At 60.1% G+C, this 26,497-nt stretch overlaps 1 long non-coding RNA gene across 1 annotated transcript in view; it reads right to left on the reverse strand.

Moving 5' to 3' along the window:
- Positions 1-2,565: 2,565 nt before the first annotated feature.
- The window catches only part of LOC107524657 (uncharacterized), a 115,722-nt gene continuing 91,790 nt past the window's right edge, over positions 2,566-26,497 (reverse strand). Inside the window, exons 3-4 of the long non-coding RNA XR_015715451.1 lie at positions 6,636-6,718; positions 2,566-2,886 (exon numbers count right to left, since the gene is read on the reverse strand). This is a non-coding gene — a long non-coding RNA (uncharacterized LOC107524657). The remainder of the gene's footprint in view (positions 2,887-6,635; positions 6,719-26,497) is intronic.

A 26,497-nucleotide genomic window follows, 5' to 3' on the forward strand; every position in this document is an offset into this window, starting at 1 on the left:
TCGGGGTCCCGGCGGCGCGGAGACTGCGGCGGATACCCCCACGCCGCCCACGCGGGGCAGACGCGGGGCGCATGCGCGGGTCGGCACGCGGGAGGCCGGGGCCGCCCGCGCAGCCTCGCTCGGGCCGGTCTCCGTGGCAACGGGCTCGCGGGGGGAGGGGAGGGGGAGGGGCCGCGAGGCGCGGGCCGCGGCGGCTGCTATTTCTGCCGCTTCCTGTTCCTCGCGGCCACGTCGCCATGGCAACCGTGTTCCTCCGCGCGGCTGCTTCCCGGCCGGGCTGGCGCGCGTGACCCCGCCGCCCGCGCCCCCTTCCCCCCGCGTCCTCCCCGCGTGGACCCCGGCCCCAGCCCGCGCCCGGGGCCCCGCCCCCCCTCCCGCGCCGCGCTGCGGGGGCCTCCGCCCGGGGGGAGGGGGGAGGGGGATTGATGGGGACGCTTATTAAGAAACATTGTAACCGTTCCCGTGTTTATGACGTTGACCGGAGCGTTATTTACTGTTATTGTTTGCCGGGCGCGCCGGTGGCCTCCGGGGGCTCACCTTTCGGGGGGGCCCGGGGAAATCGCGGGGCTCCAAGGACGGGCAGAGGGAGCGGCGAGGGGTCGCCCGCGCCCCCGGCACCTGGGGTCCTGCTGCCCCCCCCCCAGCCCACCCAGCAGACCCCCGGGGGGAGACTGCAGAGCGCGGCGACTCGTGTGGAAGGAGGGGCAACGGCACGGAACCGGCACAGACTTCCCGCTCGGGGAGGCTCTGCCCGCGCGGGCCGGTGTCCCGGGGGCCGTGGAGGGACGAGCCGCTGCCGGTGGGAGCGCGAAACTAAACCAGAGAGACCAGAACGGGGCACCCCGCCTGAGCTACGCGCGCCGGGCGCGGGGAAGGGCTCCGGCCCCTCCTGCCCCCTGAGGCTGGGCCTACAGCAAACCTGCCACTTAGGCTCCTGTACCCCGAGGGGGTGGGCAGTGCCCCAGGGCCACCCGGCCAGGGTCCTCCAGCTCGAACCCCTGCCGGAGGAAAGCTGGCGAGCTGGAGCCAGGGCTGGACCAGGAGCCTTGGAAGACAGTGCGGCTCAGCTGGAGGTGGGCGCCGGGGAGATGAACCGGGCAGGTCTCCGCGCTGGTTGGCCTGGGTCCTGCTCCCCCCCCCCCCCCCCGCCATCCCCCAGCTGGGGGGGCGGGTTGTGGGAGGTGCGTCCAGGGGCTCAGATGCGCCTGGAGAACGCCCCCAGCCAAGCCCGTGCTGGGATGCTAATCGCACCCTGCTAATTCGAGGCAGCGACGCCGTCCTAACCCAGCTCCCCACTCCTGAACGTTATTAGCTGAATGCAAACAACTGCTGCCTGGGACCTGGGAGCCAGAGGGAAAAGGCCTCTGGAGTTCACACTGTAGAAAGGATTTTAAAAAATGTTTACACTTAGAAACAAACACTCCTAATGAACAGACGGGGTTTTGGAAACAACTTGCAGAGCGCCCCACCCCCAGCCTGTTTTGTGTTTCCCACCCTCCCAGCCCCTCTAAGGGGGATTTGGTCACCATGGCCTCGCCCAGTCTCTGGCTCGGATGATCCACAAGGGCTTCCCAGCCCAAGATTCATCTCTCCAGACTTTTCTGGAGGCCAGTGGATGGGCCAGTCTCTGGCTAAGGCCTTTGGGTCTCGGGCATCACAGCGAGACAAAGTTATCTTCCCCTCTGTTCCCAGCACCCACCAGCTCTCAGCTGCAGAACCTTCCCGGAATGCGAGAACCAAAAGTCTTGGGCTCCAAAGAAAGAGAGTACCCCCCCCCCACACACACACACACAGTCACCAGCCTTTTGCTGCAAGCTCTGTGACACGGGAAGGCACAGGGCAAGGTAGGGAACCAGCAGTGCCCTCCACTCCTCTGCCTCTAGCACTTACCCCATCGGCTGGCCTTCCAAGCAAAACTCCTCCCTGGCAGCAGGTTTAAAGAGTCGAATTGATGTGAGAGTTGTACCCCTGGGCAGCGTTTGAAGAAGACTGAGATGACTGGCGACACCCAGCATCGGAGAACTCCAGAGCTGGGAGGACCTTGGAGATTATCTAGACCAACTACACCTGCTCCCCCATTTCACAGGTGGGAAAACTGAGGCCCAGAGAAGGGAAGAGACCTGACTGAGATGAGCTCCTGGTTAGCGGCAGACCCTAGAGCAGGACCCAGGCACCATGCCTCCCATTCAGGGGCTCATTGCCCACTCTGATTCTTCTATGGCGTTATCTCTCTGAGCAGAAGTTCAGGAACCGGGGGCTGAGGGTAACTGGTGAGGCAGGAGGCATTGAAGTCAGACTGCCTGGGTTCAGATCCTCACTTCGGGTGAGAACTTGGACGAGCAAATTCTCTCTGAGCCTCAGTCCTCTTGTGTTGAGCGGGGGTAATAGTACCTGCCCTAAGTTCGTCTTAAGGAACAGGGAAGACAGTGCAGGAAAAGCACTGGACCAATGCCTGGTGCATACGAGGATTTAACTAATGTTGGCAATGCTGGTGATGCTGGTGGTGATGCTGGTTGCAGTGGCTTGAATGGTGCCGCCCCCTCCCCCTCCCCGCAAAAAAGATATGTTCGTGTCCTAATCCCCGGAACCTATGAACGGGACCTTATTTGGGAAAAGGGTCTTCGTCGATGTGATCACGTTAAGGATATTGCCACGAGGTCATCCATGACTGCCCAGGTTGAGACTCAGCGCCATCACAGGCGTCCTCACAGCAAACAGAAGAGAAGGCCGTGTGCAGACCGAGGCAGCGACCGGAGGGACGCGGCCACAAGCCAAGGAACGCCCGGAGCCCCCGGAAGCTGGAAGAGGCAGGGAGGATGCTTCCCAGGGTCTGGAGGGAACACGGCCCTGCCGACACCTTTACTTCCACCTTCTGGACTCCAGACTCTGAAAGAAGAATCGTGTTTTAGGCCACCAGGTGTGTGGTTATTTGTTACGCAGCCCCGAGAAATGAATACAGCGCGAGGCGGGGTTTGCTGCTGGGACAATGGTGGTGATGGTGGTGACGGGCAGTGAGGCGGTGGTGACGGTGGCCACGATAAAGGTAGCGATGGTGATGCTGACAGTGTCTGCGTGAGTTTCCTGGGCTCCCAAACGGAGCACCACAAACTGAGTGGTTTAAAACAAAGGAACTGGCCTGGCCGGCGTGGCTCAGCGGTTGAGCATCGACCTAGGATCCAGGAGATCTCGGTTCGATTCCCGGTCAGGGCACATGCCCGGGTTGCGGGCTCGATCCCCAGTCGGGGCGTGCAGCAGGCAGCCAATCAATGACTCTCTCATCACTGATGTTTCTCTCTCTCTCTCCCTTCCTCTCTCTGAAATCAATAAAGATATATTTTTTAAATAAATAAAAATATAACAAAGGAACTGCACTGTCTAGCTGTTCCTGAGACCAGAAATCCAAAATGAGGGGCCAGCAGGGCCGTGTCCCCTCTGAAGGCACAGGTGAAGGAACCGATTCAGGCTCCGTCGCGGCTCCTCGTGGCACAGGCGGCCCTTGTCTTACAAGCATCACTCACTGCTCCATCTCCGCGTGGTCTTTGCTCTGTGTGTGCCTGTCTCTGTGTCTACATTTCCCCTTCTTATAAGGACACCTGTCCTGTTGGATCAGGGCCACCCTAAAGACCTCATCTAAACTTGATTACCTCTGTAAAGACTCTATTTCCAAATAAGGTCACATTCTCAGGTGCTGGGGATTAGGACTTCAACATATTTTTTGAGGCGGACACAGTTCGCCCCATAACAGTGGTGACTGGAGATGGTGGTGACAGGGTGATGGTGCTGACAAAGACTGTGCAGGAGGGAGCTCCTTAGGGATCGGCGGTCAGCTCACAAGGCCCCGAGGGCCAGGAGCCTTGCCCGCCGTGAAGAGCTGGGCTGGAGCGTCCAGCTGCAGGAGCGAAGGAATGAGAAAGACGGTCCCAGGGCATCATCACCAAGCTAGTGTCACGAGAAGAGCCAGACACCCTCTGGAAGCTCTGTCATTTGCTGGTTGTGAAGCCTCAAGCGAACCCTTCATCCTCTTGGCTTCGAGCTGGACCTGGTGCCAAGGACCTGCTCTGCTCCGAGGAGCTGAGTCTGGGATCCCCACGCGCTGAAGTAGGAGCCCGGCCAGCCTCGGGCCTGGGAAGAGTGTCAGGGTGACTGGGCAGAGGAGGGAGGGCCAGGTACCCGGTGACAGCGCTCCTGCCGGCTCCGCCTCCGGCTCCTGCACCTCTCCTCAGGTGGAGACACTGCTCTTTTTGTAGGCGGCTAGGTCAGTGCTTATCTCCTGGCCCTTCCCAGCTGCCAGAAGCCTCCCTGAGGGCAGGGCCCGTGGGGTGCTCATCCACGGGGCCCTCAGAGCCTGGCCCCGCCCTCCACACTCGCCTGCCCTCCAAGAACAGCGTCCCTCCCTTCTCTGTCCATCTGGGCACAGTGGAGATAAGGTGAGGCGGGGGTGGCCACCTGTTTCTGGATGGGATCTTTCTCCGCCAGACCCCAGGGCCTCAAGGAAGAATGTGTGCAACAAGCTGGGTAGGACAGCAGCCAGCCTGGCCTCTGTCCTTCGGGAGCCCAAAGCACGAGCAGACTGAGCCAGGCCCCAGAAAGCCCGCGGGTGTCTGGCAGAAGGCAGGCAGGGCCAAGCCACTGGATCCCTTCTTAGACGTGATCGCGTTAACTCCCTCCGTCACCTGTCTTTTTCCAGCTCTCACGGACCAAGACTGAAAATAATAGCAGCACATTCATTCATTGGTCCAGGTGTGACAGTCACTGGGCACCTGCTCTGCCAGGTGCTGTCCTATGTGCCAGGAGACGGGACAGTAAGACCAAGGTCCTGCATTCATGCAGCTCACATTCGAGGGAAGAGAGAGAGACAAAGAACAAAGAAACAGCCGATTCCAGGATCCAGGGAGCAAGACAAACTTTAGAGGAGGGGCTGCACTGGAGACTGGACCCAGACTTGGGTGAAGTGAGGGAGTGAGCCCTGTGCAGAGCTGGGAGGAGAGGTTCAGGGCAGTAGGAGCAGCAGGTGCAAAGGCCCTGAGGCGCCCTGAGGGGAAGGCATCGAGGGCAGATCTGTGGAAGTCTCAGATTTTTCCTGGGTATGACTGAAGCCAATACAGGGGGTCAGGGAAGAGCCAGTCAAGGGCCAGTTTGTGTGTTTAAGGGCCTCTGGTTCCCGAGTGGAGCACAGACTACAGAGGCCAGAGGGAAGCTGGGAGAACAGGGAGAAGGGCTGATGGAGCCCAGGCATGAGATGGTGGTGGCCCAGTCGGGGACACCAGTAGTGGGGGAGATAAAAATGGCTGGATTTAGGGTGTATTTTAAGCAGAGGCATCAGGATTTGCCAAAGGATCGGATGTGGGTGTGGAGGAAAGAAAACCGGCAAGGATGACTGCAGTGTCAGGAGCGGTGGGAGGGGCCGTTTCCTGAGCTGGAGACTACAAGAGGAGTGGGGGTGGGGCGGGGACCAAGAGCTGGCATCTGGGCACGTTATGTCCAAAAAGCCTACTGGGTACTCACACACCGTGCACTTGGAGCTCTCAGATGCCGTCATTTAATCCACCCAGGGGTGGTTACACACCTATGCCAGGACAACCTATGAGGGAGACCCTACTATTACCCCCATTTTACAAATGAGGAAACTGAGGCACAGAGGCGAGGGTGGGAGCTGATGAAGGTACAAACCCAGGTAGTCTAATTCCAAAGCTCACCCTCTTGTTTAATTGTTCATTCATTCATTCACTCACTCATTCATTCACTGGCAGGTGCATTACACAGCAAGCCTTGCTCTGAGCACAGGTAAAGCCTAGATTCTATCAGGCCCTACAGGGGGCAGGCACCGGGCAGGCAGAGGGCGGGCACCGGGCAGGCAGAGGGCGGGCACCGGGCAGGCACCGGGCAGGCAGAGGGCGGGCAGAGGGCGGGCACCGGGCGGGCACCGGGCAGGCAGTATGAACAAGCCAGCCGGCCCACCCCACATGCAGCTGCCTTTCCAAGGAGGAGACAGGCCGGTGATGAGCAGAGAAACACGATGACAAGGTGCCCACAAACTGCTAAGTTCGAGGGGAGGGCACCGTGCCCACTCAGGGAGGGGCACATACTGTAGAGCGCTGGGCTGCCTTGGAGGAGGGAAACTCCTCAGAAGCAGCCAAGCCCGGAGCAGGGTGGCGTCCCCACCAGAGGGAAGGGACGTGCGTGGGATCTGTTGGTAGGGCAGTGGGGAAGGGAGAGGGCGCCGGGCATGGCCAGGGGGCCGAGCGCCCACAGAAACCAGCCACAGACACGAGGCGAGCAGGGTCAGAGGCAAGCGAAGTGGGTGAGCAAACCAAAGAGGGGAGCGAGGGCCCTCACCTCACCAGGCAAGTGGCCAGGGGGCTCCGAGAAGGACAGGACTGCCAAGGCTGATGGGAGTGCGGCTGGGACCCCAAGTAAGGTGGAACCTCCCTCCCCTCCCTCCCCTTTCCTCTATGTGTAGTAGGTCAGCACTCGAACCCAGGGCTGGCTCCAGGCTGTTCGAGCCCAGGCTGGGCTGCCTATGACCTTTGACCTTCGGGGCCACCCGGGCACAGCAGCATCCACCTTCCGGCACCAGGGTCTGATCACCCAGGAAGAGCCCGACTGAGCCCAGCAGCCCATGAGTCATTCCTCACCTCGCGCATTCATCAGCGATCGGTCAATCCTCCTGCACCCTACTCGGCAGAGGGAGTGAGACCAAGTCCCCTCCACGCAGGAGCTGAAGGTGACAAAGGAATGTGAAGTCAGGGAGAGGGAGGCCCAGGTGCCATGGGGAGGAGGAAAGTGGGCAGGTGCCTGGTGAGGAGGGAGTAGAGCGCCAAGGCTCCAGAACCTTTGCCACCCTCCCTGAGCTGCCCTCCCTGAGTCCCGCCCTCCCTCCCGTGGTCCGCTGCCAGGCTGGGGCAAAGCCAAGCCTCCAGGCAGAGCAGCCTCCCAATGCCCAGGGCCTGTGTCAGAGCTGGGGGGAGGGGGGGCGGAGAGCCCCAGCCACAGCTCAGCTCTGCTGCCCCCCATCTCCTGCCTAGGCACACAAAGGGCTGAGGGGGACAGGGCCCCTGCACCCCAGGCTTCACGCGGGCTGGAGGGCTGAGGGTAGGGCTGAGTATTTTTTAAAAAAACACATGCTCAGTAGATGAAACAGAACAGCTGCCCACAGCCGCCCCCATTTAAACCCTCGACACTCCCTGAGCTGAGCGTTTCCTCGGATCTCAGGGCAGCCTCACGCGCATGAGGGCTGAACTGTCATCAGCCCCATTTTATGGAGTAGGAAGCAGAGGCGCCACGGGTCCGATGACTTGCTTGGGTGGTAGAGCCGGGCCTCCAGCTCGGGGCGGTGTTGGCAGGATGACAGGTGCCCAGGCCGGGGCAGGCCAGGTACCTCACACAGAGGGCCCACCGGGTCCTCACAGCGGTCCTGGGGGCAGGCACTCTTGTCATCCTCATGCTACAGGCACAGAGACCGAGGCCCCAGAGACATCTGCCACCCCCAAAGTTGCAAAGTAACGAAAAGGGGTGAGACTCAAACCCAGGACCGTTGGGCTCCAGGGCCCAGGTGCCCATGCACCTAGGAGAACTGGAGGGGAGATTGGGGAACAAGGACCTGACAACTGGTGTGCAGGCCTTGTGTCCACATGGCGACTATAGAGCAGGGCGTGGGGGTCAGGCTCCCCCAGGACCTCCGGGGGAAGGGGCAGCCAGCTACTCTCTCCTCGCATCCCTTCTGGTCACCGTCTCTGCTCCCAGCCTAGACCCAGCCCTTCTGCTCTCGGGCCGCCCTCCACCACTGGGTCCCTACAGAGTGGTCACCGCTGGGAGGGCACTCCGGGGTATCCCTTGCCCCAAGCCTCAGAAAATGCAGCTTCTAGGCTGCCGAAGTCTGCTCAGCCCAGGACCCCAGCTACCCAGGCTGTAGCTCAGGGTCCACCAGGAGGTGCCTCCAGGGCTGGGGACCAAAAGAGAGCCATGGGGTCCCCTACCACTGCCTCCTCCAGGGGCCAGCCCTCACCCATCCCTGCTGCAGAGGGCCCATGGGCAGGGTCTCTGTGTGTGACTTGGTACCTCCGTCTGTGTGTCTCCCTGTGTCTTTGCGTGTGCGTGTGTGTGTGTGCGTGTGTGTGTGCTGGGCAGAAACAGCCGGATGGGAGAGGGAGGGAGGGAGGCAGGAGTTACACACAGAGCAGAGCTGGGGTGACAGAGAGCGGCAGCCTGGGAAACGCACAGAGGAGCGGAAAGCTTGAACTATAGCTGCCGAGAGATGCTCAGGGCGGGAGGCAGCAGAAGGGACAGGGACAGGGACACCAGCAAGGGGCCAGCCCACAGCAGACTCATGAAAGCAGAGCAGGGAGGAGCTGGACATGGAGAGAACAGAGGAAGGGGGAGGGGAGCCCAGAGCCCAGCTGGGGGCCCTGAGAGTGAGGGCTGGGCGCTGGGGACGGGGCCTTTGATGGGCGAGCTGGACTAAGCCAGTGTCTTATCCACATAACCCCAGGGACATCCCGAGTCAGCGGGAGACAAAAGGGGGCTCCCCCAGGCCCCACCTCACCCCTAGTTGACCTGGAGAGAAGACTGGCTTGAGGATACTAGCCAAGAAGGGTGTGATGGGGGCTCAAGCTCTCTGCCTTTAAGCCCCAAACCCCTCCTGTCCCCATACCAGCCTGGGCTGTGTGGCCTTGGGCAGAGACCGTGCCTCTCTGGGCCCCCAGAGGACCTGAGTGTGGGAGCAGGTGCTCAGGGGCTGCAGAGGCCAGACCCACAGGCCTGGCTGCCGCTAGGGCTGGCGGGCTCTGGGCCCGGGCTCTGGGCCCCTCTGAGCTGGGTGCCTCCTCTGTGGTGAGGGAGAGAAAATGTCTGCAGGGCACAGCTGCTGTGACAGAGAAACCTGTCCATGGCGAAGCGCTGGGGACAGTGGGTCGCTGATTTTAAAGGGTCATTTACAAAGGTCAGGTCAGGTTTGGGCCAAACCAAAGGGGAAGGGAGGAGCATTGAGAACCCTCCAAGGCGCACAGAGCGTCTGGGTGGGAAGGCTCTACCCTGGGCCCACGGGGCACCCCAGGAGCAGCAGGGCTGTCCTGGGGGGTCCTGCCAGGGCCACAGGGGTCCCACAGGGGCCAGGCTGGACCCTGGAATCCTGGAGAGGCACTGGCATCCAGTGCTCCCCAAGGCTAGCCTCGGAGACAGGGGCTCCAGGAAGCCCCAAGCCCAGCATCCCTCCCCATCCCCCATCCTGTGGTCCAGGGGGAGGTGAGGCAAGGAGGCTGGGACCATTCTCACATGGGACCCTTTCCATCTCCTAGAGGCAGAGAGGAGGGTGGGAGAGGAGAGAGGGGCAGGGAAAGGGCAGCAGGAAAGGGACCAGGAAAGGAGGCAGGAGAGAGAGACCGGGAGAGAGACCAGGAGAGAGACCAGGAAAGGAGGCAGGAGAGAGACCGGGAGAGAGAGACCAGGAGAGAGACCAGGAGAGAGACCAGGAGAGAGAGACCAGGAGAGAGACCGGGAGAGAGAGACCGGGAGAGAGAGACCGGGAGAGAGAGACCGGGAGAGAGAGACCAGGAGAGAGACCAGGAGAGAGAGACCAGGGGAGAGAGACCAGGAGAGAGAGACCAGGAGAGAGAGACCAGGAGAGAGAGACCAGGAGAGAGAGACCAGGAGAGAGAGACCAGGAGAGAGAGACCAGGAGAGGAGGCAGGAGAGAGACCAGGAGAGAGAGACCAGGAGAGAGAGACCAGGAGAGAGACCAGGAGAGAGACCAGGAGAGGGACCGGGAAAGGAGGCGGGAGAGAGAGAGGCGGGAGCCCAGGGAGCAGCCCGGGAAGGAGAAAGTGCGTGAGAGGCAGGCGGGGGCGCTGGGGCAGAGGCTGCGGGCCGGCGCTGGGGCAGGTGCTCCGAGTGCGGGTCTTCCAGAGACAAAGGCCCGAGGCGGCGGGAGCTGGGGGGCGGGGAGGCGGAGGGGGGGGAAAGCTGGGCGGCCCGACACCCGGGCTCCCGGCCGGCTGAGCCCCTCCCCCACCCAGCTGAGGCTCGGACCCGCGGCGGGGAGCGAGCTCCGAACTCGAGAGGGAGAAAGTGCGCCCGCTGCCCTCGGGGCTGTCACAACAGCTACAGCCTCGTCCCGCGGCCCGGGAGCGCCCCGCACACTAACGCTCGGCGGCGAGCTAAAAATACCGCGCCTGCGGGGGGCGGGGGGCGCGGGGCTGCGGGCCGGGCGCGGGCGGCCCGGTTTCCAGGGCATCTAATGACCCAGATGTGCAGCTGCGCAGAGCCGGCGCCCGGGGAGCTGCAAATCACTGGCCCCCGGGCCCCTCCCCGCACGCGGGAGCTGGGGAGGAAGGGACTGGAGAGAGACCCTGGGAAAGGGAATGTGGGGGAGCAGAGCTCTGCAGGCAGGAGTGGGGGGCGGGAGGGGCGGGGAGGGGGGAGGGCAAGAGTGGGGACAGGGAGGGGAGGGGAGGGGACAGGGAGGGGAGGGGAGGGGACAGGGAGGGGGAGGGCAAGAGTGGGGACAGGGAGGGGGAGGGGAGGGGACAGGGAGGGGAGGGGAGGGGACAGGGAGGGGGAGGGCAAGAGTGGGGACAGGGAGGGGGAGGGGAGGGGACAGGGAGGGGAGGGGAGGGGACAGGGAGGGGGAGGGCAAGAGTGGGGACAGGGAGGGAGGGCGGGGGGGGAGGGCAGGGGTGGGGATAAGGAGGGGGGAGGGCAGGAGAGGGGACGGGCGGAGGGAGGGCGGGGAGGGGGGAGGGCAGGGGTGGGGAAGGTGAGAAAGGGGGGATGGGGAGGGAGGGAGCTGGAAGAGGAAGGGTGGTGGGGAGGGGGTGGAGGAATGTCCCTGGGGCTCCGGGTAACAGACCTGCAAGGGACAAAACCCAGAAGCCAGATCTCTGCCCTGCGCCCTGGCCCTGGCCGTTGGACAGTTTGGCTGGGGTGTCTGGGATGAGCAGGCGGGCCTGTTCCAGGTAGCACCCCGTCTTTGGTCAGGCTCCTGGATGAATGGGCACAGGCTGGATCTGGCACCGAGGGGGAGACCTGCTGGTGATGTCGCCAGGGCCCCAGCCAGCCCAGTTCAGCCCTGAAGCCTTGGTGAGTTTAATGCTCAGCCCTGGAGAGGGAGGGACTGTGTTCCCTTCAGACAGATGCGCTCCTTCTGCCAGCATCTGCTCTCACCTGCCCTGGGCAGCCTGAACAGAGCCATCCTCGGCCTGAGAACCTGAGAGAGAGGGGGACAGAGAGAGGGAGAGAGAGAGTGGGGGGGAGTCAGCAGGATCGTGGGGGGGGAGGTGCTCAGGAAGGCCTGTCCCAGGAGATGACAGGGAACCTAGAACCACTGAAACCCAGAGGCCTGTCCCCAAGAGGGTGAGATAGTGAGACCACCAGTCCAAGGAGAACAGCGTTCAAACCCAGGCCCAACTGACCTTAAGGCAGGTGGCTGGTCAGGTAAAAGGCAGGCCCTCCTGTGGCTCCTGGGCCAGGTGAGCCAGGGCTGGGTGGGCCACGGGGGAGCAGGGAGGCGGAGGGACCCAGGCCCAGGAGTTCCAGCCTGGGAGCCTCACAGTCCCCACACACCACCACCTTGCAGGCTGTCCCTGTGGCAGGGGCAGATGGGTCAGCGTGTGGGCCAGGCCTGGCAGGCCCAGTGATGTTTGGAAACACTGTCTACCCCCTGGGAAGAAAGGCCTCTCTTTCATCCCCCAGCCCCTTCATTCTGAGCTGGGAACCGTGGCCTTGAGGGGCAGGACCAGCGTGGGGGGGCACTTGGGGGGCAGGGCAGGCTGAGGTCTGAGCCGGAGCCCTCTCCCTGGCTGTGAGACTCAGACCTGTCCCTCACCTCTGTGGGCCTCAGCCTCCTAACTTCTAACACGGCTCCAGTGAGGTCTTGGTGAGATGCCCACGTACCAAGCCCGGCGGCCCAGAGCAAACACAGTCGCCAGCCCCAAGCCCCCTCCCCAGTGGGGCTGCCCAGGGCCACCCCGTCACTCTCCTGCCTGGCGTCTCCACAGCAGTTATGACCCAGGGTCGGGCAGTGGTTTCCATCCAGCTGGGAGCTGCCAGCAGCAACTTCACGGCCTGTGCCTCAGTTTCCCCATGCTCCAAGGGGGGGGTGGCGACAGTACCAGGTACCGGCCTCATAGGGCTGTTCCAGGGAGTAACACGGCCCAGGCCGGGGCATGTGCGCCCTCAGCAGTGATCTTGTTCCCGTGGCGTCGGCCTGGCTGGACCGTCCCTAGGTCCCCTGAGCAGGGCTCAGCCATCCCTGTGCGGCGTCCTGTCCCCGGGCCCGGCTCCCGTCGGCCGCGGTGCACGCGTTTCTGGTGGAGGGTGGAGGCCGTTGGGTAAATGCTGGCTGCTGCTGGGAGCCTCTCCCTGCGCCTCTGCTGTCCTCCAGACCCTCTTCCAGATGGAGACTCGGCTCAGAACCTCCCGCTAGGACGCGCTCCTCCTGTACCTTCCAGGTCCCCCTCTGCCGCTGCCCCTCCTGGCTGTGCCTCCCCCTCGGACCCCTCTGGGCCCCCAGTGGGACACGACCACCTGAGGCTGGGATCCCCTCACACACAGAGCAGGAGTGTGACCCCAAGAGGGACAGGGAGGAGGGTCAGGGAGAGTCCCAGAAATGAGTAACAGGAGAGCTGGAAGCTGGACTTAAGTCATATTTAAGACCAGATATTCCTTCCATTTCCTTGTATTTGTATTTTACTGCCTTGCTGACCACTTACTGCAGCCCCTGAATCCTGCTGTGTTTTGTGGGGTGTATGTGTGTCCTGTGGGGGGGGTGTCCCTTGTGGGGTTTGTGTGTGTGTCCTGTGGGGGTTGTCCTGTGGGAGGGGCGGGTGTCCTGGGGGGGGGTGTCCTGTGGGAGGGGCGGGTGTCCTGGGGGGGGTGTCCTGTGGGGGGGTTGTGTCCTGTGGGGGGGGTTGAGGCTCGTGGCTCCTCCCCTCTCTCTGGCGCTGAAGGGAAGGAGGAATTTCCCCCACAGCCGATCAGGGCCGGACAAGCATCCTGGGCACCGGCACCCAGGGCCCGGTGGGATAGGCCCAAGATGACCGGCACTGACAGGGCCCTGGGGCTGTTTGTTTGCGTTCCCCCAACTTCCAAACTAGTTGAAATTACACAGCAAGTGTTGACTTAATTAAGTTTTCTGGTGTGTGGCATAATTAGCAAGACACGGGACTGGAACAGGGAGGGCGGTCCCGTCCCTGCTCTTGCTGCAAGAATCCTCAGCCCTCGGGCCACAGAACATGGCAAGTTGCAGTATGGGGTGGAGGGGACAGGCCAGCCACCCGGCGCTGCCACCTCGCTGGCTCCATGGGCTCCTGTCTCCCCACGAGGGGAGCCACACGAAGGTCCTGCCTCACAGGTTGGAACCAACCCCGGTCCCGGGGCGGAAGCTGAGCAAAGACGGAGCTCAGGGCATTGTCACCCCTGTCACCACCGGGAGGACCTCAAAACAAGCGGTGCCCATTGGAGAGGCGCCTCGTTCTCGCTGCAGGATTGGCGATGTGTCTGTCGGCGTGCATCCCTGGCCACGGTCAGCCAGGGCCTCCTTGCTGGGTCTCACCAGCCTCCGGGCCACAGGCTCACCGCAGGTGGACAGTCCTGTCTGAGTTGGCAGGACGCTGTCCTGTGGACGCCGGATGCTTCCACTCTCACACCCGGGGCTGGACCGAGGGAGGGCAGGCCCAGGGCAGGAAAGGCGGCCTGTGCCGGTGGCCCGTCCACCTGGATGGGGCTCAGACCAACGGAACCCCCATCTAGAAGCACCTTTGGGAATCTTCCAGCCCATGGGACACCTGGGGAAACTGAGGTCCAGAAAGATGGGGGCCAGGAGACCGAGCAAGGGGAGGCTGTGGGAGTAGCCCCCCTCCCATCCTAAAAGCACCCCGTCTCCCCTGCAGGAACCAGCATCATCTCCCTCACCCCGCCCCTGCCTTCCTTCTCCACCTTTGGTGGCCCTGAGCCTGAGCACCCCATGGCCCTGTCATGAGCCCCAGGGACACAGATTCCAGGCGCCAACCCTGCCCCCTCACCCTCCTCTTTCCCCCTCCTGGTCTCTTCCGCCTCAGGCTGCTGGGGGCCCTTCTCTGTCCATCCCCGGAGGCCCCGGATCCCGATTGAGGCCTTGCCCAGCGAGCTCTGCACCCCCGAGTGCAGCCGCAGTGTCTCTTCACTCACCCTGCGCCCCCAAGGTCGAGGTGAGGACCAGGATGAAATAACAGAGTGAACATTTACTGAGCACCTACTGTGTGAGGCCTGCTGAAGTGCTGTACTCGAGAGCACAGATCCCCGTCACCCCCGCGCAGGAGAACCGAGGCTCAGGGAGACTAGAAGCTTGTCCAGGTGACACGCTATTAAATGGAATCCCTGGGATTTGAGACCAGCACCTGTCACTGGGCACACGGGCCTCCCCGCCGTGGGAAACGTCCTTCCAGCCATCCTTCATCTCGTGGCTCATCTCCCCAAGGGTCTCCCACCCAGCCTCCTGTCCGCGTCCACGCACCTCCCATCCAGCTTCATTCCCACTCCCATCTGCCCCCTGCCCACCCATCCACTCCCATTGTCCTCTCCCCTCCGGTGCCCCAGGCCTTCACTCAGGCTTTGTCAGGCCTCCCGGCCTTGATCTGCGCTGTCCCTCAGCCAGGTGGTCACTTACACCCAGGGGCCGCTTTCCCTGGTCCCCTCTGCACGCCCCTCCCCTGCACCCGGGCTGCCCTGCCGCCCCAGTGCCTCTGCCCCTGGCGGGTTCCTCCGTCTCCTCAGGGCCCCCCTGCACCAGCCGCAGACCAGGAGCCCAGGGCGTGCTGCTGGCCACCATGTCACCTGGCCTTGCCATCTGTAGTAGAGGGTGCAGGACCACCTCGGGGCACACACAGTGGGATGTGCCTTGGGGGACACAACTAATTTGAACAACAGCCTTAGGAAAAAGACAAATCTGTCCTTTTGTCCCTCCTTGGGGTGGGGAGCATGCTCGAGTGGCTCAGTCAGAAATCCGTGACTTGGGCGTCACCTCGCCACACTCGCAGCAGCCCTACACGCTGACTCCTGGCGCCCAGGAGCCCGTGTTGGCTCAGACACCGGACTCCTGGCTCTGCCCGCCCCTGCCAGCCTAAGGCCCAGGGAGGGCTCAGTGGACTGTGACCCAGCTTAGGAGTCAGGTGAGCAGAGAAGGGCTAGCAAGGGCCTGGCCACGGCTAACGGGGCCCCCTTGAGCCAGTTCATGACCCCTGGGGAGGCAGACAGGCTGCCAAGAGGAGGCGGCCGGGCCGGGCAGGCAGCAAGAGCATGGGCACACTGCAGGTGCCCCGGGCCTGAGTGTCCACCCCTCTCCAGAGACGGCTGACTCACCACCCGCCCAGCCGACAGGCCAGCAAATACGGGCGTGCGATCCAACTCACTCTCCATGGACCACCGGGGAGTCCGGGGCCTTGCGGGGTATGAAGCATTTGGAAACGCTCCCCTCCTCCAGGTCCCCCCACTATCCGTTTCCCTTCCTAGGCAGAATCTGGCCTCTTGAAATTCTGCACACTAATAAAATTGTAACTAATTTACATCCGAGATGGGAAGTGAGTGGCAGCGGTTGTCATGGAGACCATCTCCAGGGCCCTGGCTGCCTCCGCCTCTCGGTGCAGCCGAGAGATCAAGAGATTCTCGCTCCAGCTCTGCAGCTGGGGCCAGTCCTCCTGCTTCCCGGGCACCCTGCCCTCCTCCCCCACCGGGCAAGCCCCTGGGAGGTGGGACGGGAGCAGACGCCCTCCAGCACACACCCGAGCGCGCAGACTGTCCTCCTGGGCCGGGCCGAGCATCTGCAGCCCTGCGCCGCCTCCCTCACCTAGTGGGCCCCTCTGGCGTTGCTCACTGCAGATGGAGATCCTTCCCTTGAGCAGTCAGCAGCAGCACTTGGAGGGGGGACAGTTTCCAGGGACAGGGCAGAGCAGCAGAGCCCGGAGCAACCCACAAGCCCCTCCTCCTGGGGTCCACCCTGAGAGAGGTCCTGTCCTGGACCCCAGGTGCCCAAAGATGAGATGCGCTCCCTGGTCTCACCGGGCTTGCCCACCAACAGGAAAGATGTCAGAATAACCAAGCTGCACCTTGTCATGCGCGGTGCTAAGCCTTCTCGTGCGTGATCTCATTTAACATCAAGGCCACCCAGAGCAGAGGGTGCCTTTTTAATCTCCATTTTATCGATAATGGAAAGGTCTCGGAGAGGCGGGGGATAACAAGTTCAGACCCCTGGTAAGCGTACGGGCCGGAGGCAAAGCCAAGTCTCCTGATTCTAAAGCCATCATGGTAAAGATGATAAACAGCCTCCAGGAAAGCAACTGAACAAAATAATTATAACAAGGCAGGGTACATGCAACCAGAGGACTTCAGGAATCATGGAATTTAAATTGGGTTTTGAGGGATGAATAGGAGTTTCCCGTGGGGACAGTGAGAGAAGAGCATTCCAGGCAGAGGGAACCTGTACAAAGGCACAGAGGCAAGAACCTACCTGGTGCATCCAAGGATGATAGCTGGACGCTGGAGGGTAATGAGGAGAAGGGATGGGGCCAGCAGGAGCCCAAGAGGGAGCCGGGCCCTGGGGGTATTGCTCGCTGAGTTAGGCCCTCTGGAGCTTATCCTGCAAAGGCGGGAATCTAGAGCTGAGGTCTAAGCAAGCCCGCCCCGGGCATTTGCAAGGCCTGGGGTAAGTGTCCAAATGGAAGCCCACGTGTAGCAAATGTCTAAACATCTGCAAGTTACCATCTGGCTAGGAAACTGCTCACTGAAATCGCCCGCCTCCCTCCACGAGCCTGCCTTCACTCCGGGAGCCCCGCTCACATTGAGGCCCCGTGTCCTCGAAGTGTGGGGCCAGAACGTGAGAATGCGAGTGGGGCCGGGCCTGGGCCTCCGGCCCTGGCCCTGACAGGGGACTTGTGAAATGCAGGTTCTGGGGCGACACTCGACCCAGGAAATCGCACGTTTGATGTGGCTACATTGTAACAGGTTCCCAGTGGTAACTGTGCATGAAAAGCTGGATCAGCCCCCACTGAGGCTGGGGGAGCCTCTGAGGGAGGTGGGAACACAATCGGATCTTTGTTCTAGAAAGATGTCTCCAGCCACAGGGCAACAGAGGAAGGCAGGAGGAGCGGCGAGCCCGGCCGGTGCAGCGTTCAGGCTGGAGACATCGGAGGCCGGGGCCGGGGCCGGGGCCAGGGGCAGGGACAGTTGCCAGGGAGGCCGTGTGTGCAGTTCAGAGCCTGGAGTGGACAGGGCCTGGTGCGGAGGGGATGTGGGGGTTAGCAAGGATCCAGCTGGCTCCTGTGGGGTCGTGAGATCTAATCGGCTGCAGGAGCCCTGGACAGGCTTCCTTAGGCCCGAGCCTGCGCCCCTCCCTGACCCTGGCCTCCCTTCACCGTCACACCCAGGGTCAGCTCCAGGCTGTGGGGGGCGGGCAGGATGAAAGGCAGGTCCCTCTTTCCTCCCTCCCCCTCTGCCCCCAAGGAGCCTTAGCCCTGCTAGAGTGAGCTACAGGTGAGGTGCCAGCAGGGCAAGGTGGGCATGGCCCTGGCATGGGTGGGGTGGGGTGGGGTGGGGTGGGGTGGGGTGGGGTGGGAAGGAGGGAGGCCTCCTGCTACACAGGAGTTTGCTTCCACTCTCGACCAGCCGGCCCTCTCACGTCCCACACCCGGCTCCAGCGCTCCCGAAATCATCTTAAGAATGAAAATAACAGCCATGAAGACAGCAGTGTGACTCTTCCCAGCGACTATTTACAACGTGCCGGGCAGAGAGTCACAGAGCCAGAAAGTGGCAGAGGCGGGCCTACTGGACCCCAAGCCGCGGATGGGAAGTCAGTCTTGTCTGTGCCAAGAAGAGCCAGCAGTAAGGCTCAGCCCCTGCCCCGAGTGCTCAGAATCTATGTGGGCCTGAGATTGCTCTCGATGCATCTCTGGGGGCATCTAGAAGGCTCTAGAAGGTCCGCACATCTCTAAAAAGCTATGCTGCCGAGCGGCAGCTGTTCAGACCCCACGGAACTAGACTGTGTTCACTAGCAGCAGGAAGAAGGTGAGCTCGTGGGAGCCACTGGGGAAGCATGGCTTGGGCTGAAGGCTGAAACAGGTCATGCAAACGTGGGAAGTAGAGAGGAGCCCTTACCTCACATCGTATATAAAAAACAAAACAACTCACAATAGATCATAGACCTAAATGTAAGATCTCCAACATAAAACTTTTAGAAAACAGGAGAAAAATCTCTCAGATGTGGCATTAGGCAAAGAATTCTTAGACATGATAATTAAGCTCGATCCATAAAAGAAAAAACTGATAATTTTTACTTCACAAAATTAAGAACTTTTGCGCTGTAAACAAAACTGTTAAGGGAATGAAAAGACCAGCCACAGATTGCAAGAAAATATTTTCAAATCCGACAAAGGACTTGTATCCAGAATATATAACAAAATATCAAAACTCAACAGTTTAAAAAAAACAATTTAAAAATGGGCAAAAAATTGTATAGACACTTCATGAGAGGAGACAGACGAATGACAAATAAGAGCATGAAAAGAGACTCAATGTTATAGTCATCAAAGACATGAAAATCAAAACCACAGTGCACTACCACGCCATGCCCAAGAGGATGGCTAAAAAAAATACTGACACCACCAAGTGCTGACAGGTATGCAGAGCAACTGGATCTCTCGTCACTGCAGATGAGAATGGGAAAGGGTACAGCTGTTCTTGGAAGACAGTTTGGCAGGTTCTTAAAAAGTTAATCCTACCCTTGCCATATGATTCAGCCATTTGCCTCCCACATATTTATCCCAGAAAAATGAAAACTTAGGTCCATGCAAAGCTACGTGTGTTTATAGACACGGAGGCTTGTATCCAGAATATATAACAAAATATCAAAACTCAACAGTTTTGATGAATGTTCACTGCAGCTTTATCGCTAAGAGCCCCAAACCGGAGTCATCCCTAATGCCCTTCAGCAGGTGAACAGATAAACAAACGGGTCCATCCATACCACGGACTACTACCCAGCAATAAAAAGGAGCGCACTATGGATACGCATTATGTCGAGTGAAAAAGGCAGTTCTCAAATGATCGCCTACTGTATGTTTCCATTTTCTAAATGACAGAACTAGAGCCATGGGGAACAGATCAGTGGCTGAGGGGAAGAAGTAACTACAGGGAGACTCGACAAGGGTTTTTTGGGGGCTGATAGAACTATTTTGTACCCTGCTTGTGGTGGTGGTTACACAGACTTATACCCATGATAAAATTCATAAAACTGGACTCCAAAAAGAAGTCAATAAAAATGCAATTTAGCAAAAAAGACTGTTCGGGCCTCAAGTTCTCAGCCTCTTCCTGCAACCCATGAAGCTCCCCCCTTGACCTCCTTAGAGGGTCAGCAAAGGGCACCAGCTCCCATGAATCAGCCTGTGCCAGGGCCCTCAGCCTGGCCAGTGGAGGGCTGGCTGAACCGCAGCTCCACTTGGCCCCTGAGCGGCACCTTTGCACAGTGAACAACCTACATGAATGTCCATGTGGGCCCTGGGACCCCTTCTCAGCCTCACCTTTCCCCCCAGGGACGGGGCTTTGACGAGCAGGCCCCAGGAGTGGGGCAGGGGTGGGCTGTGCATTAGCCCGACAGCCAGGCGGGGCCTCTTGCTAATGGCTGTGAGTGCACTTAGTGCTGAGGCTGCAGGCCAGGCTTTCGGGCCGGCGCTTAATGGCACACCTGCCAGGGAGAAAGAAGGATGGCTGGTCAGCCAGACACACAGCCAGGCTCAGATGGAAGGAGTGGGGGGGCTATGGCCCCAGCCTGGAAGCCTCCCTCAGGCGGGGTGTGAGCAGGTGCAGGCAGAAGGGCCTCGCTGGAGGGACAGCGCTGGCTGAGCTTCGTCCTGCCGGGCCTGGCCCACAGCTCACCTTCTCTGCTCGTTCACGGTGGCGGTGTCGCTGCTCTGGGCGAGTGGGTTTCAAATGGGCCACCCACGCGGCTCTGTGGATCCCGGCTATTACTTCCCAGCGCCTGTGGATGCCTGGCCTTGTGCTAAGGGGTCTGCCAAAGGGGCAATAATAGCAAAGGCTTGATAACAATAATATGACTAACAAGTTGAGTTTACTGCACGCATCTGATGGCTGGGCCTTAACCCTTCTCACGACCCCGTAGGCTGGTCTGGTGCGTAAACTGTCTGCAAAGTGGGAGCTTCAATACAGGTAAAAGGGTACTTTGCTTTTGCATATTTAAAAATTTTTTACAAGCTGTACTTCTTCTTACAAGCCTTTCTTCAAGATCTGTTCAGGCCCCACCTCCTCCAGGAAGTCTTCACTGACTTCCCTCCAAGCTAGGTCAGAACACCTCTGAGAAACAGGATTCCTCTCTTCCTCTTCCAAGAATGAGCTTGTCCTCCCTGATGGCGCAGTGTGAGGGTAATATCTGCGACCCCAGCAGCCATTGCCACTACCCTAACTAGACCCAGGCGACACCAGGAAGAGGGCAGAGAAGAAAGAACCGCAGAGAAGTCAAGCCAGAGCCCCCAGGGGCATGAGGAACCCCTGGAGCAAACCATGCCTGAAACCCACAAGCACTTCTGCGTCGTTCTAGTATGTGAGCCCACAATTCCGATTTTGATTGGATTTTCTGTCTGTTGTAACTGAAAGCATTCAAACAAATAGAGGAGTTCACCCAGTGTGGACAGTAGCTATTTCTGGGGGGCAAATAATGAGGGAACTTTCATTCTCAATATACATGTTTTATATTATTTGCAGTTTTACATCATTAGCAACAAACTTGGTGCTAATGTTTCCATCTTGAGCAAACAGGTTGGCTGTGAGCTTATGGCTTGAAGAGCTGGGTGGGTGGCAGTGTCGCAGGAAAGGAGGAGTGGATTGGAGGGAAAGATGGCAGTTCTGACCTGGAGCACATGCAGTCTCTGCGGAGCTCCCACACGGGGCGTTCGGGGCTGGTGCTCAGGAGGGAGAGACGGCAGGGGGCGGGGGCAGGGGGCAGGCTGAGGAAGGTCACATTCATCAGCAAATACAGGACGCTCGCTCCCACAGTGGACTCCCGTGGGAGCTGTCACAGTGCCTCAAGTACCCCACTGTTGGAGCTGATGACTAAGGCTGGCTGTGAGTGGCAGAACCTATCGGGCCACACGTCTCCTGGAAGCGGCCTTCCAGCCACCTCCCATTAGCACAGGTAGCAGGCACCTCTCAGATCCAGATGACAAATTGATTCCTCAAGCCAGAGTGCCTGTCCCAGGATGGGTGTAAGTTACAGCAGCAACCTGCTCTCATCCGAGGCTCTTCGCTGCTTAGAGTGACATCCCACCCACAGTCGGCTTCCTCCCCCCGGGCCCTGAGATGTAGGCCAGGCAGCCTCTGCCTCCATTTCTCAGAGAAAGAAGCTCAGGCACAGAGAGACCAAGCAACTTGCTCACAATCACACAGTGAGTTAGAATTTGCAGGAATTCAAACCCAGTTCTCCTGCATCCAGACCTGGCCCCTTTTCCATTGCCTCCCGCTGGTCCTCACAGCAGGGACTGGACCAGGGAACTGCTTTGGGTGAAGGTCAGCCGATGAGGACTACAGACTATTTCAGCAGGAACTGGAGATACAGCGGGTGAAGAGGCTCCTTGAAGGAGTAGGGGGAGGGACCCCAGCAAGGGAAGCTTCTGCCCAATCCCCAGATTGCCCTGTGCCCACCACTAGTCCTGCCCTGCGCCCTATGCCCAGTTTTGTGGTCTGTGTTGGTCATCACCTTCAACCCTCAAAATCCTTTTATGAGCCCATTTTACAGGCAAGGAAGTGAAGGTTCAGAGAGGTTAGGTAATTTGCCTCAGGTCACATAGCCAGTGAGAAATGGTGGTCCTGCCCATTGGAGCTCAAAGTCAGTGCCAAGGCCCTGAGGCTGACCGGGAACAGGGGGCATTAAAGTAACTGCACCGAGGCCAGCAGGCTGGGGCCAGAGGGCAAGCGGAGCCGCTGTGCCAGCCCACCCAAGTCTTACTTTTTCAAGCAAAGGCTCCGGCCTCCACAGGATGTGACTTCCCGCTCAGGGGAGCGAGGCTCCATCCATCCCTGCCTCGGTTTCCCGTTCGGAGGGGAGGAGGCAGGAGGGTCCTCTTTAGTCTGGAGAAGTAGCAGCAGCTTCAGGGACGAATTTTGTTTCTGTTTTTTTTGTCTTTAAGACCCGGAAAGGGAGAGAAGGCGGTAGGGCAGAAGGGGGGTGAATGCCTGTCTCCCGACCCAGCGATGAGAAAGGGCCTTTTCCCCGGCTGGCTGCGCCACCGGGACCCACCTCTCGGGACAACGCAGGCTGGGGTGGACCTGGGCCCCAAGGAGCCGCAGGGCTTGGGGGGACCGGACGCTTCTCATGCGCCTCCTGGGCGCAGGGCGACTGGGCCATATCGCGCCTGACGCCAGGCTGCCGACAGGCCGAGCGCCCTCCCTGAATGCGGGGATGTGCGCATACATGCGTGCACACAAGTACACACACACGCACACATGCACATATATGTGCACACGCACACCCATGTACGAAACACGCACACACGCATACATATGCACATATATGCGCACACGCGCGCGCGCACACGCGCGCGCGCACAATGCACATGCACGCGCTCACACGCATACGCGCGCACACACACATGCACATATACGCGCGCGCACACACGCACACACACGCACACGGGCGCGCGCCTGCGGAGCCGGCGGAGCCGAAAGGCAGCCAGAAGTGAGCGAGCACCTCTGGTGAAAGGAGGAGCCCTGCGCAGACAGCTGGGGATTGGCGCCGGTGCGGGCGAGCTGGGCACGCCCGGAGCGCACGCGGCTCGGCACCCGCCGCTGGGCACGTGCTTGGCGGTCCCCCGGAGGAAGCGCCGCCACCCGGGCCGGCACCGGGCTCGCGCGCGGCCGGGCCCTGCGGTGACAAGGCGCCCGCTCCCCTGGCTCCTGCCCGCCGTCGCCTCTCCGTGGGGCAGGCACCGCTCAGGACACTCGGCGGGCGCCCCGGAGGCGCGGGCACCGAATCCCAGGCCTGGCGCCTGGGCGGTAACCTAGCCAAGGCCCTTGGCGCTGGAGAACGTCTGCGCCCTCTCCGTCGCCGGCGGCGCCCAGGCCAGTGGCTGCGGCTCACGCGGCCTTAGCAAGGCCCCGGGTCCCAGAGGCCGAACCTCCGGTGACACACGGGGAGGCCCGGGGCCGCTGGCGGAGCGCAGCTGCCAGGCCTCGGCCCCTCCCCCTCCCTCCCAGAACCCGCTTTTCTAGCTCGGCGGCAGAGTCAGGTTTCTGGCGGGTGGGGATTGTTTTCCAGCCCTGCGGCTGGGGTGGGAAGAGCTCAGGCAGGGACTCTGGTTCCCACACGGCGTCCTGCCACTCGACACCCCTCCTCCAGGGGGGCCCCAGGGACCCTCGAGGCTGAAACAAACACAGAACCCAGGCCCTGCCTAACAACAAAGGCGCCGATGTACACGCATCTCTGCACACGTGCATGCATGACACACACGTGCAGGCGCTGCATGCACTGTGCGCACATGCACAAGACCATGCACACACATACTTGCATTCATGTGCACGAATGACCACGCCCGTGTGTACATACGTGCACGCGCACATGGACACAAAGGCAGCACATGCTCCCAGCACCTCGGAACAGACCGTCTGCACACTTCTCTCTTTGGCAGTTACCACGGTTCATTCATTCATGCAACAAGCATATGCTGAGCCGCTTCCCACGCCTGGCCAGGGGGTGGGCACGCCCAGCCAGGAGGACCCACCGTCCCAGCCTCACCTTCTGGGAGCTCACAGTCTAAGAGGGGAGGAGACAGTAAGCAGTGGATTGAAGTCTGTAAGGACATTTGTCACCGGGGACCTGGAGGAGAAGCCCAGGGACCTGGGGGGAGGGGGGTCTGGAGAGCGACTGGCCTTCCCAGGGGAGATGTTTCCATGAGCGAGGGGACCGGGGTTTGATCAAATGACAAGTCAGGCCAGGAGGGAGGAGGCTGCGATGGGTGGGAGAGGCCCAGACAGGCCTGAAGGGCATGGGGCGGGGGTTCTGCGGCCCCAGACAGCGCAGTCTCAGGCTCAGGGGTGCCCACACATCTGCTCCCTCTCCCATTGTGAGCTCCCAAGGGTGGGGTCTCTTCTCTGTGTACCTTAAACAGGATTCTGGCCTGCAGTTGGGGAAGGAAGGGAGAGCCTGGGCGTGGCCACCCCAATGTCCTATGTCTCCCCTCCCCTCCCCCATCCCCTTATTCCCTTCTCCCCTCCCCCCCTTTCCCTCTCCCTCTTTGTTTACACACGGCCCTCAGTTTCCCTGTCTGGGCAATGGGTGGGTAGCAGCACCTTCCTCGCAGAGTTGAGGTGAGCTCACCCTGGGAGACTGCTTCACAGAGAGGGCCCGGGCCACTCCCCGCTCCTCTAGGCGAAAGGGGGTGGTGGTGATGAGCCTTGTGCCCAGCATGTGGCAAAACACCCCCACTCTGCACCCTCTTGCGCCCCCCACCACAGACCACCCAGGCCGCCTAGGGCAGCCCAGCCAGCCCCCCCTCGCCGGCCTCCCGCTCCCCCTGGACTCCTGGGCCGCCGAGCAGAGCGCTGGACTCCCCCTGACCCTGGCTGCAGGGCTCTGCTCATTGATCCAAAGATGCTCTTTCCCTACCGCGGGCGCTGCTCTGCGGGATGGAAAAATCGATGCGGGGCTGAGCGCGCAGGGGCGGTGCGGGTGGTGGGGAGGGGACCGGGGCGCCTCCGGGCAGACGGGCGTGGTGGGCACCTGGGCGGGCGGTGCGGTTTTGCTCTCCCGCATTTGGTTCTGACCCCAAAGGCCATGCGTGTTGGTTGTGGAAAATGAAAATCGCCGACTCCATCCCCAGAGGTCACCCCCTGTCCATTTACACAATCAGTCCTTCCGGCTTTTTTTCTTTGCACGTCGGGTGCACTTTTTATTTTTTGCAAAATTAGGATACGCTCAGCTGCTTTATTCGCCGAACACCCCGCACCCACAGCCTTCTGCCCTTACTGGGACCGGCATCGTTGCACCCGAGCTGGGTGGTGGGCTTGTGCAGGGCCCGGGGCTTGGGGTCAGACTCGCAGCCCTTGGCTGTGTGGCCTGGGCAGGTGGCCCACACCCTCTGACCTCCCTGTCCTCTGTGCACCGGGGCTGGGGTGAGAATGACCTGAGAGAAGAGGCATCCCATCTCCTGGGGGCGTTGTCACTTTTATCTTTGTCCTTAGACAGCTAAACCATCCCTACCTAGCCGACCCTCGAGGATGGAGCACTGGGGCTGCTTCTCCAGTTTCCCGTAAAGTAAAAGGCTTCGGTGCGCATCCCTGCCAAGAACGCCTCGACACGTCCTCAGCTATTAATTCTGAGCAATTTCTGGGAGGAAAGTTATGCACGGTAGGAAGTGAGCATTATTTCTAAACATTGCCAAACCGCCCTCCAGAAATGTTCCGATGACACCGTGTGACTTCCTAACACATCACTACAAACCCGGTGGCTCGAAACACCAGACATTTATTCCCTCTCACAGTTCCGGAGGCTAGAAATCGGAAGCCAAGGTGTCGCAGAGCCACACTCCCCCTGGGGACTCTCGGGGAGGGTCCCTCCTGCGTTTCCCAGCCCCTGTGGCCGCCCAGTCACTGCAGCGTCTGCCTCTGTGGTCACATTGCCGCCTCTGTCTGTCTCCTCCCCCGGTGTCTCTTACAAGGATTCTGTCTATAACCCAGAACGAACTCATCTCAAGACCCTTAATTTAATTATATCGGCAAAGACCCTTTTTCCAAATCCGCTCGCACTCATGGGTTCCGGAGACTGGGATACGGGGCCGTGTCTTCTGGGGCTGCCCTTCAACCCCACACACACTCCTACCAAGGAAACAAAGGGGAGGGTTGTGTAGAATTCCTTTTCCCTCGCTGCCCAGGATAGTCTCACCTTTTTAAAATGTCTGGCGAGTTTGATATGGTAAAAAGGTTATCTTGTTTTAATGAACAATATTTTGCTGTTAGTGGAAAGGAACCTGTTTTCATATGCTCCTTGGTCAATCACTTGCATTTCTTATTTTGTAATTTCTTATTTCATACGCTTTTCGGTCATTTGTATTTCTTATTTTCTTACTGATTCGTGTCTTTTGCCCAGTTTCCTATTAGGTATTGTCTTCCGGATGTGAGAAAGCTCTTTGTCGAGGAAGGCTGCCGACCCTTTATTATATCTTGTAAATATCTTTTTAATTGGTCACTTGCTTTTTAGTGTTGTTGTTGTTTTTTTCATATTTCTTCAACGTACATACCTTTTAAACTTTTTTGTAGTCAGAGCCTTGAGAGGGTTTTACAGTCAGTTGAATAATTAAACAGGCTTTTCCCCTTCATGTTATTTAAACCCAACACTTTTACAGTCTCGCTTTTATATTTAAGCTTTTGTTCTGTCTGCAGTTTATTTTAGTTATGGTGTATGTTAAGGCTAATTGCCTCTTTCCCAATTATTGAACAGTTGTCTTAATAGCATTGAATAAATAGTCCATATTTT

Source organism: Miniopterus natalensis, chromosome 12 (genome assembly GCF_054644295.1).
Source record: "Miniopterus natalensis isolate mMinNat1 chromosome 12, mMinNat1.hap1, whole genome shotgun sequence".
NCBI lineage: Eukaryota > Metazoa > Chordata > Mammalia > Chiroptera > Miniopteridae > Miniopterus > Miniopterus natalensis.